The sequence below is a fragment of the Phocoena phocoena genome, chromosome 2 (genome assembly GCF_963924675.1).
Source record: "Phocoena phocoena chromosome 2, mPhoPho1.1, whole genome shotgun sequence".
NCBI classification, from domain to species: domain Eukaryota; kingdom Metazoa; phylum Chordata; class Mammalia; order Artiodactyla; family Phocoenidae; genus Phocoena; species Phocoena phocoena.
The window spans coordinates 138,561,723-138,582,723 of NC_089220.1; the positions used below are offsets into that span (position 1 = coordinate 138,561,723).

The following is a 21,001-nucleotide window of genomic DNA, read 5'->3' on the forward strand; positions in this document are numbered from 1 at the left end:
TGAGGTCCACACTGCCTGGCACGGCCCCATCACCCTTTCCTACCTGGAAGGGGCCAGAAGCCGCTGCCTCTTCATCCTTTCCTCTCCTTGAGGCTTGGTGACTCACTAACCTGACTCCTCTCTCCCGGGACACGACCCCAAATTTTGCCCCTGGTGTCCTGGACTACAGGTGAATCCACCTGTCGGCCTGGAGCCATCAGACCCGGCAGCTGAACTACCAGTCGGCCTCCCTCCTCCCAACCCCAGACGACACCTGACATTACCCAATCGTCCAACCCAGCTTGCGGTCACAATTGCCTCCCTCTTTGCAACCCGCCACAGTCAACATCAAACAACACCCCTCCAGTAGCCCTCCTCTCTTTTCCCTGCCCCCTCCGGGCTGGCTTTATCCTATAGTGTCTCGGCCAACGGGCTAAAGACGTGAAAAATAACCAATTGTCGTGGAGCTCTTCACTAAGGGCTCCGCCTCCGCTCTGAGGAGCAGCTCCGTTGACCAATGGGCTACCCTCAGCGTACAATGGAAGTGCGGGGCTAGTAGAGCAGCGGCTGGGCGGCCCAATGAACGGGCGGGTTTCCGTGGCTAGGGGCGTGGCAGAATCGGTCGTCAGGGGCGTGGCGGCAGTTGCTTGGGCGGGGCCGGTAGCGGCGGGAGCTGCACTGGCCAGGGGTTCCGGCTGCATTTCCTTGAGCGCCGGCGGCAGCTGCTGAGCTGCGGGAACCTGACTGGGGGCGAACTGGGCCGCAGTAGTCAACCACAAGCAGGTAAAGCCACGGCGGAGCGAGCTCCGCTAAGCCGTGATTGAGCCCCCCATCAGTCGGGCCAAACCCCTGAGCCCCGCGGTCCCTGTCGTGGCTCGGCCCATCGCGCCGCAGCCTGAGCGCCCCGGATCCTCGGGGGGCCTGTCACCTGTCGCCGCGGTGGTCCCCAGGGCCGGCGGGGAGGGAGGCAGCCTGGAACGCATCGGGTGGGATACGCCTTCCTGAAGGCCCTTTGTCCCCTTCAGCGTCAGATACCGAGGATGGGGACAACCCCGACTGCGGCCTCCCTACCGGCCATCCCTCCATCAGTGCGCACTCTTGGGACCTCTGGGGTCTGGGGAGGGGCTCTTCCAGCCTTGGTGATGGAGATCCGGGTTCGGCACCTGCAAGGAGAGGGCCGAGGGACCTGATTACAGCCCCGAATATCCGAGGGGCCTCTGCGTTTCTGGGCTCCAAGGGGGCACCCAGGAATGATGGGTTCAAGTTGTACGGAGGCAGCTTTTGACCCAGTTGGAGGCACACTTATTTAGCTCGCCCACGTGCCAGGCACTGTTCTAGGCGCTTCGTGGTCTTTCCCCACAGTGAGAACTGTCCAGCAGCGCAGGCCCTGCTAGGCGAGGCAGCCAACACCGCGACCTTGGAAGTGACCAGGCAGAGGCCAGGTGACAGCCACCTGCCAGGGATGCTTAGAAGGGACTCGCAAGGGAGGACTGCATGACCCACCTGTAAGGCCCTTCTCCATTCACAGATGCACTCTGACCTTTAATGCCTACCTTGAGAAGAATACTGCTGGGGGCTCATTAGTTTGAAAGTGGGTGTTGAATTCATCCACAATGAACTTGTGGTCTCAACTCTCAAGAGTGGGTGTTAGCAAAGAGAATGGACCATACCAAGAAGATAAGGTTTATTTAGCCATTATGAAACTCCTTAATTTGAACTACTGTGGGCTGCGTGCGTCTTTTAGTCTTCCTGATTCTTCTCCTTTGGTTGCTTCACCTCCAGTGTGTCAGTTTCACCTGCATTCCAGTAACTAGATCCAAAGGCAGGCTCCAAAATCAGACTCCTGAGAGGTGCCTGGGTGGGACTGTAGGTTTGGCAGAGTTAATGTGATCTGGCCCAGAGCTTTTCGAGGGCCATTTCATTGCAACCACACGAAGTAGAGGCCAAAAGAAAAACCATGCAGTACCCCTTTTACTACCCTCTGTCATTTGCCTGAATAGAGGCATAATAGAGGAATAATCTATTATTATTAGAGTAATATATATATTATATATATAATATATAATTATATATATTATTATATAATAAGGAATAATCTTCTGAAGGTCAGGAGGCAGAGGAAGAACCTTAATAGCAAGTTTGCTGCTTGTTTTAGGATGAATTAACCTTTGAATAACCCTTCAGAAAGCAGACCTGTCCATGTACTGCTGATTGTCGCATGAACTTGCGGCATTTTAGAGCTGAAGACACCTTAGGTAGAGCTTGTCTAATCCGTCTTCTCAATGCACAGGTGAGGAAACGAAGGCCTGGGGAGGTCACAGGACTGACTGGTCATCACAGAACCATGATCTGTTGACCCTGGATCTAGCCAGTGCATGACTTGTATTTCACTCCTAGACTACTTATCTCGCTCTCTGTGTTGAAATTCTAGGGGAGTCTAGAGAGGTTAAGAGCACAGATTTTGGGGCCAGAGTGCCTGGATTTGAATCCTAGCCCTGCTTCTTACTAGCTGTAACCTTGGGCAAGTTACTTAACCTCTCTGTGCCTCTGTTTGTTCACCTATGAAATAGGAATAATAAGGTACTTAGATTAGAAGGTTGTTTTGAAGATTACTATATCTGAGGCATTTAGAACAGTGCCTGGCACACAATAAGCACTATAGATTTGCCAAATACGATCTTCTGTTGCCTTTTTATACAGCTTTTCTTCATACCTACCACCCAGTATTTTCTATCAGGAGCTAATTTTTTCCCCTGCTTCCTCTCCCCCAGTTCATTAAATATATTTCAGATTTCATTGTATATAGCACATATGTCTGTGGGGTTTTCCAAGTCACATCGCATTTCATTTCTTATTTTTGTCTTTTATTGAATCAGGTAATTCATTTTCTCTGTTAGTCCTCTCATTGTAATTACACTCTTCTTAGACTCCAAACCTCATTCTCTTTAAAAGGGGGGGTGGGGGAAATCCCTCAAAGTGATAAACCAAGTCCCTGATGATACCAATCTCCACGGCGTCCTTCCAAATATCTATTCCCTCTGTTCGGCCCTATTTCCCAGTTGTCAGTGTGCTGCAGCGTGATTATAAATGGGTGAACATTTTTAGATGAAGATTTCATGAGCCACTGTATTAAGTGCTTTTCGGAAGTTCAGGGATCGTGTGTCAAATGCATTGAAGTAAGTTACTTAGTCATTGGAGCAGGGGGTGCACCAGCAACGCCTGCCTTGCCTGGCAGAAACACAAGTGTATGACTGATTCTTGCTGGTAATCTAGCTCTTTCACTAATTTTACTGCATTTTTCCTGTTCTTTTCTTGAGCTTGAAATAAACCAGATGGGACGTGCAGCGGAACGGTCTTTTCTCTCGTTCTAGTTGGGGAAATTCCCTTTTCTACTTTCACCTTCATTCTCTTTATCACCTTCACGGTTCTGATAAATATCTACTCTCAGTCCGCCATCCAATTCTCTTTTAATCAGAAGATACCTGTCACCTTTATTTCTTGCAGGAATCCGGTCACTTTGGGTTTTCCCTTCTCTGTTTTTACATGTTTTCTAGAATGAAGCAAACTATCGATTGGCACCTTCCTAAGAGTTGATTCTGAGTTTGGGTTTTTTGTTTAGGACATTCTGGAACTCAGCCATCTTAGAATAATTGTTTTAGTTTCTTTGTTTATTAATAAGGGCCCCTTTCTCTCATTCTCTTGTTCTCTTTTCTCGTAACATCTTGGTGAAAGGGCTTCTTATTTGCTGTTATTCCTTACTTCTTCCACTTCCGCCTTCCTCCTGGGAATCTCTGGCAGGGCCCATGAAGAGTGTAATGGTTCCCCACTGCCCTTGTTCCAAGCTCCTGTCCAGAGCACGAAATAATTTCTTTGGTCCTATGGAAGACTGGGGTGAAGTCTGCCTTGTTCTTTGCCTAAAACCTGGCTCTTTGAAAAGCCCTAGGAGAGAGAGCCTTCCAATATAATGGAATTCACGTGGCAGAATTTCTGCTCTAACCTACTGCTTACAGTTTTCCGGTTTTCATTGCAGGGTGGGTTTTGAGTACTCTTTGACCAATTTAAGAGCATAGGTGACTGGGGCAAGGGGTGTTATAAGCCTTCCTGTTTCATCTTGGGCTACGCTGTCCCTAGAGCAGAGCACAAGGAGTTCAGGCCGCCTCTTGATGTTCTCTGGCATTAGGATTTTATAGCAGCTCCGCATGTTCCAACCTCTTTGGCCAGTGCGTGTTGTTTTTAACCCTCATGCTGCTATTTCTGCACTGATACCCTGCAGGTGCTGACATTATCTCCCTTCAGGATCATTTTCATATCTGCATGTTTGTTTTTGTGGTCTTGGTTCCAAGGCATCATGTTTTTGGATTAAACATTTTCTATTTATAAAATGGCTGGTGTGGGCAGGCCACCAGACCTATTGTTACCCATGAATGAAGCTTGCGCATTGGACCCAGTTGGGTGCAGGGCTTGTGACCCAAGGACCCATTTTCCGATCTTTTGCAATAGTTAAGTAGCAGACAGGTAAAGAGCTTATTAGAGAATTGGAACACTGATACCCTTGGGTTTGCCTGGTTTCTGATTTTCTTTTGTTGTCTTTGAATGGAGCTTCATTAAGTTCAACAAACTGAGCATCTGGCGTGTGCCAGGAAGACAGCTGTCCAGATTAACAAGGGTGTTTGGTTTGCTGCAGAAACACTATTTTGTTTTTATTTTACATTTAAAAATTTTCAGTGTTTTTAATTTTAAAAATTGTTTTAATAGGTAATGCATTTACATGATGAAAGAAAATATTCGAAAGGCACAAAAGTGAAGTAGTAAATACATCTCTGTCCACCCCAGACTCCTACCACCTAGTTTTATTCCTTAGAGGCACCAGCGTTACTGATTTCTTCATCCTCCAGAGGTGTTCCAGGCACAGCCGAGATATTTTATAACATCTATTAGCAAATCCATTATGATTATCTTTCCCTTTTTTTTTTTTTTTTTTTTTTTTTTTTTTATCTTTCCCTTTAACACAAATGGTAGCAAACGATACATGCTATTTGGAACCTTGCCTTCTTTCACTTAGTGTTTCTTCGCAGTATGGAAAGAGCTTCAGCCTCATTTTTTATGAAGGTGATCTATTTTAGATATTCGATTCTGTTTCTAAGGCTGCTAAGAACCAGTCTTATTTAGGCAACAGCTTCACATGGAGATCCTAAAGCATTTTGTGGATTATTTGGGGGCAAATATTTTTCTTCTCTGTCCTGCAGCTCTGAGCCTGAGAAGAGGCCGCGTGAGGGGGAGGGCCTCCCCTGAAGGTCATCCTATGAGGGGAGAGCGGGGACATTACAAAATGAGGAGCACTGGCCCTCAGGCTCTTCACCTGCCCTCTGGGCAGAATGTGCTGGAATTGCCTGGGAAAGCTTGCTATGCTTTCTCTGGTCTCCAGGGAAAGCTCCCGGCCTTCCTGATACACCTTTCAGCATCTCTACCATGTCGAATCCTGTCTCCTGCACCCCAGCCCCGGCTCTGTTTGTTCTCGCCCTTGGGCATCAGAGAGGAGCCCTGCCCTTCATGACAGGACTTCCTGTCTGGAAAGCTTTGTTAAGGGCCCCACCCCTTCCTTTCTCTCACCCCATGAAAAACCAGCTCTCACACCTGTGCCTCTGTGAAGCATTTTTCCCAAACAACATTTGGGAATATGATATTTGTTGCTCTCCTTAGGAGTGTTTCCCATTCTCCATATCACTTGACCAAGGTCTCTGAGCCTCACATGGCCTTGCTAAGCTTTTGCTGATGACTATTCTAAGAAGAGAATTTAGGGGGTCTTCACATTTGAATTTTCTGTGGCTGCCCTTATGTTTTGGATAACCACGCTGGTTTAAACATGGTCTCATGGTCTTCTGTGGCTCCCAGTGGTTGCCTGTTGCTTTGTTTCTCACTTTTATTTAAAATGTGCCTTGGCACTTCCCTGCTGGTCTAGTGGCTAAGACTCTGTCTCCCAATGCAGGGGACCCAGGTTCGATCCCTGGTTGGGGAACTAGAGCCCACATGCCACAACTAAGAGTTCATATGCCGCAACTAAAGATACCGCATGCCACAACTAAGACCTGACGCAGCCAAATAAACTATAAATAAATATTTTAAAAAAATAGAACACAATCCTCCTGGGAATAAGCTATAAAAAAATGTGCCTTCATCTTCATCTTGTTTTTATTTCCCTCCCAATCTAATTTAGAGTGTTGAATTGCATTGAATCTTTATGGTGTTAGTCGGCCAGTCTATTGAGAGTCATTACTTTCTGATCTTTGCTCCTTGCTGGGTGTCCACGTCATCAATCAGTTGTACCACAGATGCTGTGTTATGTAATATGAGGAGAGGGAGGTGATGTTATCAGTCAGCCTCTTCCCAGTCCCTCTGGGGTAGAAGAGATAGAAGCTTTGAAAAATCTGCCCCATTTCTGCACAGTCACTCCAGGCATGTATTTGTGTACTGTTTACTTAGTCATGTCAATGAGAGCAGTAAAAAACAAATCAGCAAGTCCAACATAGGATTGCCAAATTTTAAGTTTTTCAAGTAAGGCATTAAAAAAGCCCTGTCATCTCCCATCATCGCCATCATTTAAGAAAAGACTTTTTAACCCCAAAAATGTGGGAAGGTCCGTATCCGAGGATAAAGAACAGCCTTCTAAACAGAACATATTTAGATTGATAAAAAGGTCGAGCTCATGGAAATCGAATCATGGCGTTTGAGTGGGTCTGAGGTAGAGGATTCTATTCAAGGAGGGTTCCACTTTTTAAGTTTCCTTAAACAGTGCCAGCTGTTCTTTTGCTGAGAAACCAGGCCATTCACTTAGCCAGCTAACCTAGCCATGGCATCATTTGATGTGGTTTTGTGCCCAGTGTTTTTTTTTAGATGGTATGGACCACACAATGTCGATGTGCAGTTGTAGCATCTTAGATTGATGTGAGCTGTTGGTGGGAGTTGTTCTCAGACTCAGCAGGAGCTGGATGTGTTCATGTCTAAAGTGCTATGTTGGGACTTCCCTGGCGGTCCAGCGGTTAGGGCTCCGCACTTTTGCTGCCGAGGGCCTGGGTTCGATCCCTGGTCGCGGAACTAAGCTCCCACAAGCCACGTGGCGTGGCCAAAAAAAAGGTACTAAAAAAACCACAATGATACAGTGCCCTGTTGTAGTTGTTAACAATGAGGAGTGAGGGAAATTGGGGTGGGACCTCCACAACTTGGAATGAGGCCATTTGATGTGATGGGTTTACACATCAGGCTTTTGAAGCGTCTGCTTACACTCCTTAAATTCTTGATGTAATGTGTCAGGTGGTGGCTCCCGTTGTTTCTGAGATATAATGTGACTTATCACCTGAGTCCCCATGGCACCTTTTGCTCTCCTCCAGCAAAAGTAAGTACCACGACATTCCTTCTGTGTTTTGGGTATTTCCCAGTCCAAGGCCAAGGGTATATTCTTGAGTTTCTTTGAGTTCTCCTTAAATTCAGAACACTCAGACTTTTAGGTTTCATGTTAATGATAACTGGAAATATTTTAAAAGCATGTCCTGGATCACGGGGATGACCTAATTATATCCAGGTCCAGGCACACACCACCTCAGTGCCCCTTAGGTGTGTGTGAATTTCTGATGAGTTAGAACCAGGCTAACCTGCTATGAGAAAAATACAGAGATGGACTTAGCGTGAAGAAGAGGAGCTAGCATCAGGTGAAGCCAAGTGTGCAAAGGAAGGCTGAAACGGGGGTCCCAGCAGAGGAAAGGGGTGCGAGAACAGTCACCACACTGCGCCTGGTACTCATACAACCTGCCCAGGAGCGGGTGGGAGCACCTGACGTTGTCTTGGGGATTTCAGGTCTGAGAAATGGCATCAGCCTCATTACGTTAGTGTAGTTAACCTGAATTATACTGTTTGGTTAATTGTATTTGTATTTATTTGTACATTCATTTTAGTCTCCATAATTGTAAAAGTGCTAAGAAAACTTTATGTCTGGTTTTATGTTCGTACATTTTTAGAAATAGTATAAGAAATAATAATCGAATAAAAGTAATTCAATTTAAATTTAAGATTCGAATAAAAAGTCCCCAGAGGATCTGGCGGGACCGTTTTTTTCCTGTAGAGGGGGCCAACTAGCACCTGAGTTTGAAAGACCCCAGCGTAGGAATCTAACCTCATGACTGAGGTTTCCAGTCATGTTTGTGTCCTTTCCATGTGCATGCATGGCTCCTTTCCACGTGTTGAACACTTTAGAAATATTCATTGAGTCGAAATGAAGACTTAGTTTGCATCATTGCCGTGCCGCCTGAATGAGATCCTGTTTGTATGTGCAGTCCACACTAAGTGTCCGTCCCAGTGGAGGGGAGCCCTCCAAAAGTAATGTCTTTGATTCTTTTTGTTTAATTTTGGAGTTAGTGATAAAGTTTTCTTATTGATATTTACATGACCCACACACTTACCAGGAGGGCCATACCTGGGAGCAGCCTGAAGCTTATTCACCACAAGTAACTCATCAGCCCAGGGACAGTGGAGATTTGACCATAGCTGAAAGTCAGGTGTGAACTTGAACCTCAGTGACTACTGAGACTGTTTGTACTGTGGCTAAATAATCATTCATTCACTTATTAGCTTTTATTATGGGATTTTAAAGGTATACAGAAGTAGAGAGAATCATATAGGGAACTCCCGGGTACCCAACACCACTGTTTCCTCTTTACCAGCCACTGCCCCAGCTCACATCAATTTTGAATAAATCCCAAATATCATACAGTTGTATCTATATGTATTTCTGTGATATCTCTTAGAGATAGGGATTCCTTTATTAAACCTAACTACAGTACTATTATTACTCTTTAAAAAGTTAACAGTAATTCTTTAATATCATCAGCTATCTAGTCATTGTTCAAATTTCTAAGTGTCTAAAAATGTCAGAAGTACTTTTCTTCAGTTTAACATTTTTGAATCAGGATTCAACTAAGGTTCACACACTGTGGTTGGTGGCTCTGCCATTTATGTCCCTTTTAAACTACAAGTCCATTTCCTTTTCTTTTTTTCCCTGCAGTTTTTTGGAGAAACTGGGTAATTTGCCCTGTAGACATATTTATTTATTTATTTTTGAACAGGTAATACACTCACACAGTATAAGAGTCAAAAGCTATGACATAGTAAACAGTAAAAAAAAAACCTCCCCCAAAGCAATGAATGTTACTAGTATCTTATATATTCTTTCAGAGGTATTTTATGCATATCGCAGCAAATGTATGTATATCTCTATCCTGTATCTTGCTTTTTTCTATAACTGGCCACATATTGTGCTTGTTGTTCTGTTCCTTGCTTTGTTCGCTTAACATGGAATGATGGATTTTAGCAAATCTCCATATGTATTGTTTGACATCCTATTAACTTTTCTCAAGTATCCAATTATGACATTACTGCTTTTGAAAAATTGAGGGAAGCACAATCATTCCCAGGATGATGTGATTGCACTGGAATCTTTCAACAAACATTTATTGAGCCCTCTCTCTGCTGGGCCTCTGCCATCCAGGCTCTCCCCTGAAGCCTGGACACCCTCTGTCCCACCGTTGGCCCGTGCTTAGCCCAGAGGTGGTTTTCCATGAATGTTTGCTGAGCTCCGAGCCCCTCACAGTTAGCTAGCTCCCTGTGTGGCCTGGAATGTATTCACACAGTAGACTTAGCTTCTCAGATTCCATATACCCTGGCTACAATTCCCTTCTCTATTCCAATCAGATAAATAAAGTGCTCACTCACTCTTGTCAATGACATTGAAAACTGTGCCCTTCTAAATAGTAAGATGATAGAAAATGCCAAGGAGATTATAGCCAAGGATATTTTTCCCAACTTAGAAAATACAGACCATTTCCCTCTGTCTATCATTAATATCACCCATCAGTCTATTTATTGACTCCCCGTAGAAAGCTGGATGTTACACTGAAATTGCAAGAGAAATCTTGACTTTTCCACCAAAGAGTTTATGAGAGGAATGCAAATTTCTTTAAGGCTCTCTTTGGATGGGAGAGGACTTGCAGAGCGTCTGTCAATGGGGCAAAAGGGATCAGGATCCATCCAGCTGTGTGACAGGTGCCTTGTTTCTCTGTATTCCTAGAGCCTTTTCTAGACCTGGCCCAGGGTGGGTCTCCAGGCCTCAGACTCCTCCATGGCATTAATAATAACTCACAGAACTGTCATAAGTACCAAATGAGGTAATGTCTAAGGGCATACTTTGTAAACAGTAAATTACAGATTGGTTTCCATGTCAACACCAATGCACTTTGTGACATGTTTCTTTTTTTTTTTCTTTTGGCTGCATTGGGTCTTCATTGCTGCGTGTGGGCTTTCTCTAATTGTGGCGAGCGGGGGCTACTCTTCGTTGCAGTGCGCGGGCTTCTCATTGCGGTGGCTTCTCTTGTTGCAGAGCACAGGCTCTAGGCACATGGGCTCAGTAGTTGTGGCGCATGGCTTAGTTGCTCCGTCACGTGGGATCTTCCCAGACCAGGGCCCGAACCCGTGTTCCCTGCATTGGCAGGTGGATTCTTCACCACTGTGCCACCAGGGAAGCCACTGTGACATGTTTGAGGAATTACTGAGGTCATGTATTTAAATCACAAGCCTGTGATAAACTGTTGAGCTACACAAATAGGAATTTTATTTTTGTCTAGTTCTGCTCCTTCCTTTTGAAAATATGGTGACTTGTTAGTTGGCATTAGCCAGAGAGCACTTACTGGTTCCCAGGATGAGGGTTTGACCCCTAACCTGTGGTTCACAGACTTAATATTTTCTCTGGGGGGCTGATAGATAAGCTAATGGTCTGGAATGGATGCAGGAACTTGTAGTACATCCGTGATCTACTCATCGCCTGCAGAAGATGGTTAAATTGGGGTTGGTAGTGATCGCTCATAGGCAAGTCCAGGACCTGGACTAACCGGGCTTGAAGACACAGACTTTGGTCTCTGCCCTGGGACCCTCTAGCCTTGTTGGATAAAGTGAGCCCCTCTTCTGCCATGTCTGATGGACATACCATTGCCAAGGATTGTGTTTGCATTTAAAATTTTCATTTTAATAATAAGGCACTCTTTATCATCCCCGTTTTAATGGGTAAGGAAACTGAGGTGCAAAGAGGTTAAGAAATTTGCCCAAAGTCATACGACCAGTAAGTGGTAGAGTTGTGATTCAGGCCAGACCTATCTGTCCCCAAAGCCTGTCACCCTACTGTGAGTGGCCTTACTACCCCACCATCCATGCACACCCACAGGAAGCATCTCAATGAGGTAGAAATCTTTGTAACAAGACTTGTTCTGACCTGTTTACATAAACCTGTTTCAGATACCACAGATATTTAAGGAAGGATTTTCCCATTTTTCTTAGATATTAAAAAGGATCCCTATTTTTTAATTGCCACTAACCTCTCAATCTAGGTTAACCTTAGGATTAATTGTACTCAAATTTATATTTTCTGGACCAGATAAGCTCACATCAGTTGGAAAATGCCATAGACAGTTTTGTTGCACTGGATGTTTTGGAGTGAAAAGCACAAATCATGAGTCTTCTAATGGTATTTCAGTATTTATCTGAATGCCAACAGTCAATGGATAGTTTTCTGCCTACCTTCTCTTTGGGCATTTTTCCTTCCTTCTGCCACATAGAACAGCCTGTTTTTGCTTTGAATTCTCTTTCTTTCTTTATTGATGAGCAGTTTCTGAAGTAGATTTATAACTCTTTGAAACTTTAGATAAACAGGGGAAAAGGTGAAAAGAAATATGGCATTGGACCTGAGCTTCTCTGAGTGATGAAAAGTGGAAAACTTTCACTTCGGTGGATAATTATTTGCCTGAACTTCAAAATGTTCTTTAAAATATCCAAAAGCTACTGACAGCCCAGGTCACACTGAGGTCCTTGTCTTGACCCACGGTAGTATGGCAGTTACTCATAATGGCCCTTACCTCTCAGCCTAATGTAATAATTTCCTCATGAGAAAATTCTGCTCAAGGGATCAGAATGGTGATGCATTGGGCCTTTCCCACAGGCTCAGTCAATCAATAAATATTTACAGAGTGCCCACCCATGCTCCACACCCTAAATTTAAACTAGTATACAGTTTTACACTGAGGATTGAATTAGCAGGGCATAGACCAGAATCCCCAACAGAGATCAAAGGGATATGAATCATCACTTTTATGTGGAAATGAGGCTTGCTGATTTTCTAGTTATGAAAGAGTATTTGCAAAATGTGAAGGGAGGAAACAGGATGATTTTCAGCGTCTGGAGGGGATGGCCCTCAAATGAAGACTCCTGTATAGTTGAGCAGATTGTATGAAAACTACTTAGCTGTCATGGCGGCTTGGGGTGATTTTCACGTGGTGACTGACAATGTTTGTCCAACACCCCACGGGTCAGGTTACACACAGCCAAACAAAGCCTTCTCACACTTATGAGGCACATCAGTCGCCCATTGGGCCAGCACAGTAGGCTCTACCAAGGTGCTATCTTCCAGGTTGATGTCTGGAATTCCCCCGGGAGTAAAAACCCTGAAGCTTCTTCCACAGTGACTCACTCCCACTGCTCCCAAACCTGTCCCTCTTGCCCTGCCTGCCACTCTCCTGGCTGCCCAGCATCCTTGGCTGGCCTGTGAGGCTAGCTTGAGGTCTGCACCCACCCCTCCTTTTTCTCTTCTTCTGTTCCATCCCTTCCCATGGTTCTCCAGCTATCTGAGCCCATCTCATTCTTTCTGCCTCCTTTGTTTGAATTCCTCTAGTATTTATAGTTGGAAATTCAGGATTTCATTCTGAATTATACATGGATTTGCACTGTTTGCTAATTATTTCCTGAATGCCATGTATTATACTTCTTTCATAGTCCCCACAGAGCTTAGAATGAAGCTGGTGTCTTTGCTACCCGTGGGGAGCAGGGTGGAATGTCAGAAGCAGGATGTAGTTTTGCAAATATCTCCCCCAGTGGTATTAACACGCTTTTTTGCAGGGGGAGGTCTATCCTCTTCTTTTACAAACCACTGCTTTATCCATGAAGGTGCTCCAACTTATACAGGTAAATCAATTTGGGGGAAATGGGATCACTTTCCTGATGATGGAGAAGCATTTCCTTCCTTTCCAAGGAAATCTTCCTTGATGGCTAGTTCCTTGCCTCCCAAGAAACGTGATTGGCATCACATATGCATGGGGAAAGCCTGGCAGAGGAAGACCTCCTGTACAGTGAGCTTGTGGCTGAGTCTCTGCTCCATACGTGGCTCACCTGCCTTGAGCAGAGGTGGAGATGGACTCAGAGAAAATGCCTGCCTGATACAGGCAAAATTTAGACAAAAACCAAAGGAGGAAGGCTGCTGGGCAACTAGGAGTAATGGTGGGGACTTGCCCTCAGGCTTTAAAGTAAGCAGAGAAAGCTCGCTTCCAAAGTGGGAGGACAGGGGGAAAGGCCCAGAACAGCAGTGGGATGTTTGCGCTGGATGGACCAGGAGACAAGAACTTTCGAGGGTGTGAACCTAATTCTGTCTCTTTACTTGGAAAAGCCATCTATTTAGTTAAGACCCCAAAATATATCAACCCAGAGGGCTGCCCTTTCTATCTCAGAGCTTTTGAATTTTTATTTTTCTAGATTTTCAGTGTCCTCAGTAGAAGGGTCTGATGAAGTCCAGCTCAAGACTGCCTGGGGACCTATTCCCATGTCCTTCATGTGTTGAAAATTCCCTAGCTGTTTCTTTAAAACTGACATTTTTATAATCTTGAAATATGTAATAAGGCAGTTTTCCTCTAAAACGCTCAAAGCATTTTGCAAACCTCATCTTGAGAGTATGGGTATTTTATAATTATAAAGAGGTTTTTTTTACCTACAAAATTTCATCAGCTTCTTTCCCTCAATAATCTGTAAGGTAACCTCCCCTACCCCGTTTTATAGAAAAAAAGGAAACTTTCACAAAATTTAGGTAGTTCATCCAAGGTCACTTGGCACAACCTAAACTCAAACACAAGTCCTCTGACTCTAAAACCTTTGTCATTTGAACCTGATTAAAAAATGGGCAGAGGCCCTGAATAGACGTTTTTCCCAAAGAAGACCTACAGATGGCCAACAGGCACATGAAAAGATGCTCAACATTGCTTATCATCAGAGAAGTGCAAATCACAATGACAATGAGCTACCACTTCACACCTGTCAGAATGGCTGTGATCAAAAAGAGAACACATAACAAATGTTGGAGAGGGTGTGGAGAAAAGGGAGCCCTCGTGCATTGTTGGTGGGAATGTAAATTGGTACAGCCACTATGGAGAACAGTATGGAGGTTCCTCATTATTATAAAATTATGAATAGAACTACCATGTAATCCAGCAGTTCCATTCCTGGGTATATATCCAAGGAAAACAAAAACACTATTTAGAAAAGATAAATACACCCCTATGTTCATTGCAGCAGTATTTACAACTGCCAAGATATGGAAGCAACCTAAGTGCCCACCAGAGATGAATGGATAAAGAAGATGTAGTATATATATATATACTATATATAGTATGGAATATTACTCAGCCATAATAAAGAATGAAATCTTGCCATTTGCAACAGCATGGATGGACCCAGAGGGTATTATGCTAAGTGAAATAAGTCAGACAAAGACAAATACTGTATGATTTCACTTATTTGTGGAATCTAAAAATACAAAACATAACAAAAATGAGCAAGCATAAAACAAACAGAGTTAGATACAGAGAACGAACATGTGGTTACTAGAGGGTGGAAAAAATAGGTGAGGGAGATTAAGAGTACAAACTTCCAGTTGCAAAATAAATGAGTCACCCGTATGAAATGTACAATGTGGGGAATATAGTCAATAACTATGTAATATCCTTGTATGGTGTCATAGTGTAACTAGACTTGTGGTGATCATTTTGAAAAGTATGGAAATATTGAATCACTGTGCTGTGTAACAGGAACTAACATAGTGTTGTAGGTCAATTTTACTTCAAAAACGGACGGACAAACAAACTTAGAAAAAGAGATCCGATTTGTGGTTACCAGAGGCCGGGGGTGAGAGGAGGGGAAATTGGATGAAGGTGGGCAAAAGGTACAAACTTCGTTATAAGATAAAAAAGTACTAGCGTTTTAATGTACAGCATGATAAATATAATGAACACTGCTGTCTGTTATTTATGAAAGTTGTTAAGAGAGTAAATCCTGAGTTCTCATCACAAGGAAAAATTTTTTTTTCTATTTCTTTAATTTTGTATCTGTGTGAGGTGATGGATGTTCACTAAACTTATGTGATAAATTTCATGATGTAAGTCAAATCATTAGGCTGTACACCTTAAACTTATACAGTGCTATATGTCAAATACATCTCAATAAAACTGGAAGAGAAAAATATAATCTTTGTCATTTGATTATAGCACACAGGCCCTTAGGGTAAGTTTCAAAATCCCCAGAGAGGGCAAGTGATATGCCCAGAGCTACACAGTACAGTGTACTCAGAGGGGAGAATAATTCCAGATACCATTGGAAGCAAGTTGTATGGAGACACAAATGGGATTCCCTCCCTCTTCTGACATCCAGAATCCAGCACATCTGGGTCCTTCCACTTGGGTTGTAACCTAGAAGTTGGGGACGAAGCTCTGTCTAGCTCTCAGAATCGGCAGGACTGATGGCAGAGGCTGGGTAGGGGCTCCCTGGAGGCCCAGTACTGGGGCTGGCTTGTTCAGCCCCAGAAGGGTGACTATCTCGCATTAATATCGTGTCCTTCATTTTTAGCCTAAGGGTGTGAGTGTGAATCAGTCCTTCATATGTATCTGTATTTAGCTGGTAGAGTTTGTCTTCTAGGACTTGGGCACTTGTCACAGTGGAATCCATGTGATCTTTAAGCTTACTACTCCAAGCTAGCAGGAGATACTCTTTCTAGTCACAGTGCCCGAGGTATATAAAACAGAAATAAAGCATGCCTTAAAATGACATGCACGCTGCATACCCTTGCCCCTAGAACCTTCTCTCAGTCTCAGAAGGACAGGAAGCCCAGAACCTTTCCTGCTTTCTAGACTGAGCCCTGAGGGGAGCTACTGTTCTCACTACTGGCAAAATTCATCATCAGAGAGCCCAGAACTGAGAGAGGCGCGGGGTGGAGGAGCTCAGCCCTGCCCCTGGCCTTGCGAGTGGGCAGGAGTGTCTCTCCCTAGGGGAGGGGCGAGGGGCTTGACCTGTGGGTCTGGTCTCCTCACAGATCTACTTCTTGCTGCCTGTGCAGTGAAAAGCAAGTGTCAGGATTATAAAGGACTGCCCTTGGTAATGCTCACATTACAACTTCCAGCGGCACTGTGCACCATTCTGGCTCTGGGGCCCTTGGGACACCCCAGAATGCTCAGGAATGGGGACTGCTGATTATTTTTATTTTCTCATTAACTGAAGGTAGCTGTAAGTGCTTTGTTTTGCAGCTCTAGGTGAAACTTTCTTCTCTGTTTTAGTGAGTTCCATGGGGTCAATGATTTTTAGCCAAGGGTCGTGCCTCCCACCCCATCCCCAATTTCCTCCTCCTGGAAGTTTTTTGCTGGTGAGATTCCAGCACATGCCCCAGAAAGTTTCTTCTGTGGAATAAATCTGGAGATGCTCTTCTCTTCAGCTGTATCTATCTCTTAAAAATTCCAGTAAACTGGGCACTTGGGTTTGTTGGGTTCAGGCAAACTGGGATTTTCTTTTGATATTACAGATTTTAATTGCAGTGTATGGTTTTTAAAATTTATTTATTCATTTTTGGCTGCATTGGGTCTTTGTTGCTGCACGTGGGCTTTCTGTAGTTCCAGCGAGCAGGGGCACTCTTTGCTGCGGTGCGCAGGCTTCTCATTGTGATGGCTTCTCTTGTTGCGGAGCACGGGCTCTAGGCGTGCGGGCTTCAGTAGTTTTGGCTCGCAGGCTCAGTAGTTGTGGCTTGCAGGCTGTAAAGCACAGGCTCAGTAGTTGTGGCGCATGGGCTTAGATGCTCCACAGCATGTGGCATCTTCCTGGACCAGGGCTCAAACCCATGTCCCCTGCATTGCCAGGCGGATTCTTAACGACTGCGCCACCAGGGAAGCCCTAATTGCAGTATATGTTTTTTAATACAATGTTAGAATTATCAAATCTCTCCATTAAAATGCCTGTTCTATTAGAAAATTCTCTCATCTCCATAGAGGAAACACTTGGCTTAGGATTTTTGGTTTGTTCTCAGGTGTGCATGGAATGGTTTCTTGATGGTAGAGAAAGCAATTTTGCTTGTGATTTTACTAAGTGCTTTTACCCATTGTCCTCCACTTGAAAGTACTACTCTTTGAGCAAGACTATTTGCTAATGAGAGAGGCCAGCTGCCTTTCAGTAATTTAGTAAATGCATGTAAAAGTGTCCAATTAAATGTGCATGCTTAACTGGTGACTCAGTCTCCAGCTATTTTTAATTTAGTGACTTTGTTTGTGAAAGTTGTGGGTTAGTAGCCATTCCTGATATTTAAACAGGAGGTTCACATTTTCTCTCATAGGGTAACTTTCCTCTTACTAGAAACTTGTAGGACATTTTCTGAAATTTCAGCAGGATGAATGTGTAGCCTTATGACTTTGTGGAAGAATATGGTTAAATAAAACTATTATCACATGAGTGAGTTTGCACAAAAAGGCAATTTCAAGCTCTTAAATTTGAATGCAACTGAGAGTGAGGTTAACCTAAATGTATTTAATTATCTGTAAATTCTCTTCTCTTTACCAAATTGTGTGTGACTTAGGACATTCCTTTCACCTCATAGGACCTGATTTGTAAGGGACGTGGGACTAGATCTTGCTTTCAGTCTCCCTGCCACCACCCACATCCCAGTGTCATAACCTGGTCCCAGGCCCCCAGGGCTGCTCCCTGGTTTGATCTGCTGAAGGAAAAGGTCTGGGTACTTGATGCTTAATGTTCAAAAATTAATTAATTAATCAATCAATCAGTGTCTCTTGGCATCTCTGGAAAACAGGGTTTTGGCCCCGTCGTTGCCAGTGCTCTCCACCATTTGGGGCTTGAGGTAGTGGCGGTGGTGAGAAGGGGAGTTTCAAAACCCAGTTACCCTGAAGACTCAGCCAACAGGACTATCCCTGGGAGAAGGACACGCAGGACTAGAACAGCCTGGCTGTGCTGAGAGGCGGTGCCGTGAGCTGCTGGCGGAGGTGCTCACCCAGGGAATCGAAATCTCACTGTGAGATCAGAGTGGGGCCCAAAGCAGCCCAGGTTATCAAGGGTACGCAGGCCTGGGTAGACTAGGACATACCTCGGAACCTTCTGGCTGTGCCTCCGACTCTGTCCCAGCCCCGTGGCAGTGAGCACTTAACAAGTGCAGAGAAACAGCTCAGTGGGGGTGGTGGGGCTTTGTCCTAGCAGTCTGCTCTGGGCTTGTTTCTCCCCTTCTGTGGAGTTACTTTTTTCTGTGTGCAATAGCCCTGATTTCTTTAGTTAAATGGCAGATAAAGGGGTGAGAAACTGGACCTTTTCCTCCCTGCTTTCTCCCCAAAGGTGTCATGTTGCCTACATTTCGGGTTAACTACTTTTACTAAGTTGCCACCAAGAAGGCTGACAGATTGGGATGACGTGAGGTTTTGTCTGCTACACTACTCAGGGCATTCTTGAGGAAGGAAGCCTGCCTGAGGCTTACTATGCTGGCGTAGGGTTTTATTTCAGGGTATTGAAGAGGTTTGCTAGGAGAGTCGGGCCAGACACGAGTGGTTTTACCTGCAGGAAGGAGGTGCAGATGAAGGAACGGTCTCTCTGCGGGAAAGGAGGGGTCCCTTGGCAGGAGAGAGGTTGTGTGGATCGGAAGGAGGGGGTCCAGGCTGTGCACCGCCAGACCGCTTTCAGCACAGAAACGAGAACACACCTTGGAACTGTTAATGGACCTTGGTGGTGAACACTCACTATCCAACAATTTATTAAGTCTAACACGGTTCCGCGTTAGAAGAATCAAGAGTGTGTCCTGGGATTAATTTTAAACTTGTTGGAGGAGGCCCAAGCAGTGGATCCACTAGTTATTTCATTGTTGATGAGGGCTGTCAGCTGGGAAAAGTATCTTTTGTGGTAATTTCTGTCAGATTAGCGTTTACTTAGGCAAAATGGACGAGAGTTTAATGGTGGGGATGGGATGGCTTATATTTGGGGGACGGACACTTACTGTATGTCAAGGATTGTTTTAAAATACTTTCTGTGTATTAACACCTTCAGTTTGCAGAGGAGACCCAGAGGAGGTAAGAAACTTGCCCAAAGACAAACACCAGAACTGGCGGGACCAGGATTTAACACGGGGTTACCTCACTCCAGGGCCTGAACCTAAACATAATCCTCTTCAACCTGATTGGAATTGGAAGAGAGAAATCCTTTAGGAGTTTGGTTTGGTTTTCCTTGAGGAGTATTTGCCATGGGACCCACGTATGTATTGAAGTTTGCTTGTCAGGTCCTTTGGGTGGCAAGGCAAAGAGGGCCCTCCCCTCCTAGCCCGTGATGTCTCCGTCTCTGGGCTCCCTCACTTTCCTATAACAGGAGAGGAAAGGATGGTCTTGACAGCTGAATCACAGAGGCAAAGAGGCCAAGCTAGTAAACATTTGTGCACAGAATACAATTTGCCTTGTGTTAACAAGTAGCCTGGGAGTATCTTGTTGTTAGCTGATTATTGGTATGTATTGGTTGGAGTTTGTCTGGATAACTTCCGAAAGCATGTGGCAGAGGGTCTCTTCAGCCTCTGAAGAACAGGGGTGTGGAACAGCTGAGTCACAAGAGGTCATTTGGGCTTATTCTGTCACAGTTCTGGAGGCTAGATGTCTAAAATCAGGGGTCAGCAAGGTTCTCAGTGTCAAGCCAGGTTCTTGAGGGCTCTGAGGGAAATCTGTTCCCTGTCTCTCTCCTAGCTTCTGGTGGTTGCTGGCAATCCTTGATGTTCTTGGTTCGGAGATGCATCACCCCAGTCTCTACTTCCATCTTCATATGGTCTCTCCTCTGTGTTCTGTGTCCAAATTTCTCTTTTCTTACAAGGACACCAGTCGTGGGGTTAAGGGCCACTCTGACCAGTATGACCCCATCTTAACTTGATTATATCTGCAAAGACCCTATATCCAAACAAGGTCACATTCACAGGTCCCTGGTGAACGTGGATTTTGGGGGAACAGTATATACCCCATTATACCAGGTAATGAGTCTTTTGTGTTTGAGGTCTCTGCTTGTTTTTTTCTTCACTGTAAGTTTTAGATTTTCAGTGAACATTAATATTCCAAGGCTGAAATCATCACTCACCCATGGAGGTGGAATGAATATGATGGAATTATTGGCATAAATGGCACAGCTGAAAATATAGAACTGTTTAACTTATTTGAAGGAAGAACAAAGGCCCTGAAGGTTGTTAGTTCTTATGAGTTTTACTGTTTAATGGTCCATGTAGTAGGCTGGAAAACAGGGCTATCTTCTGTTACAGAGCACAGAGAGAGTGTTCCTGTGCTCTTTAGTTAGCCAAGGACTGCAATTCTATACCTAGAATCTCAGAAATTTTGAGCTGAGAGAGACCTTTGGTATCATTGACTTCTAATCTAATCCTCTCATTTTACAAATGAGTTCTTTAGGGCCCAGAAAGGTTCAGGGACTTGTTCAAGGTCACCAAGTGAGAAGGGGCAGAGCAGGCACGAGGACCCAGGTCTCAGAACCCCCAGACTGGGCGTCTCTCGCTGAATCTGTGCCTCCATCTTAAAATAACAAATAAAATGGGGGAACAGTGAGAAGCCCAGGCCCCCGCACTGGCAGAGATGCCAGTGGAGCCTGTCTTAGAGACTGAGGGCAATACCGAAAGTTCCTTTACTGCTGGGCCTTTGACAGCACCTTGGATTTCTTCGTTAATGTCGAGAAGACAAATGGAATTTTAACTATCATTTACAGCACCTAAATCTCACTCATAAGAAGACTGCGGTGGGAGCAGGGAAGGGTGGAGGAAGTGCTGATCGGGTGCGTGTGAGGTGTGGTGGGGGAGATGTCTCCTTTCCGTCTTCCGCATACCTGG

The 21,001-nt window shown here is 44.6% G+C and overlaps 1 protein-coding gene across 1 annotated transcript in view; it reads left to right on the forward strand.

The window, feature by feature from the left end:
• The first annotated feature begins 522 nt into the window (after positions 1-522).
• The window catches only part of ABHD2 (abhydrolase domain containing 2, acylglycerol lipase), a 104,422-nt gene continuing 83,943 nt past the window's right edge, over positions 523-21,001 (forward strand). The window contains exon 1 of the mRNA XM_065871259.1: positions 523-762. The gene's annotated coding sequence lies outside the window, so the exon portion shown is untranslated. The remainder of the gene's footprint in view (positions 763-21,001) is intronic.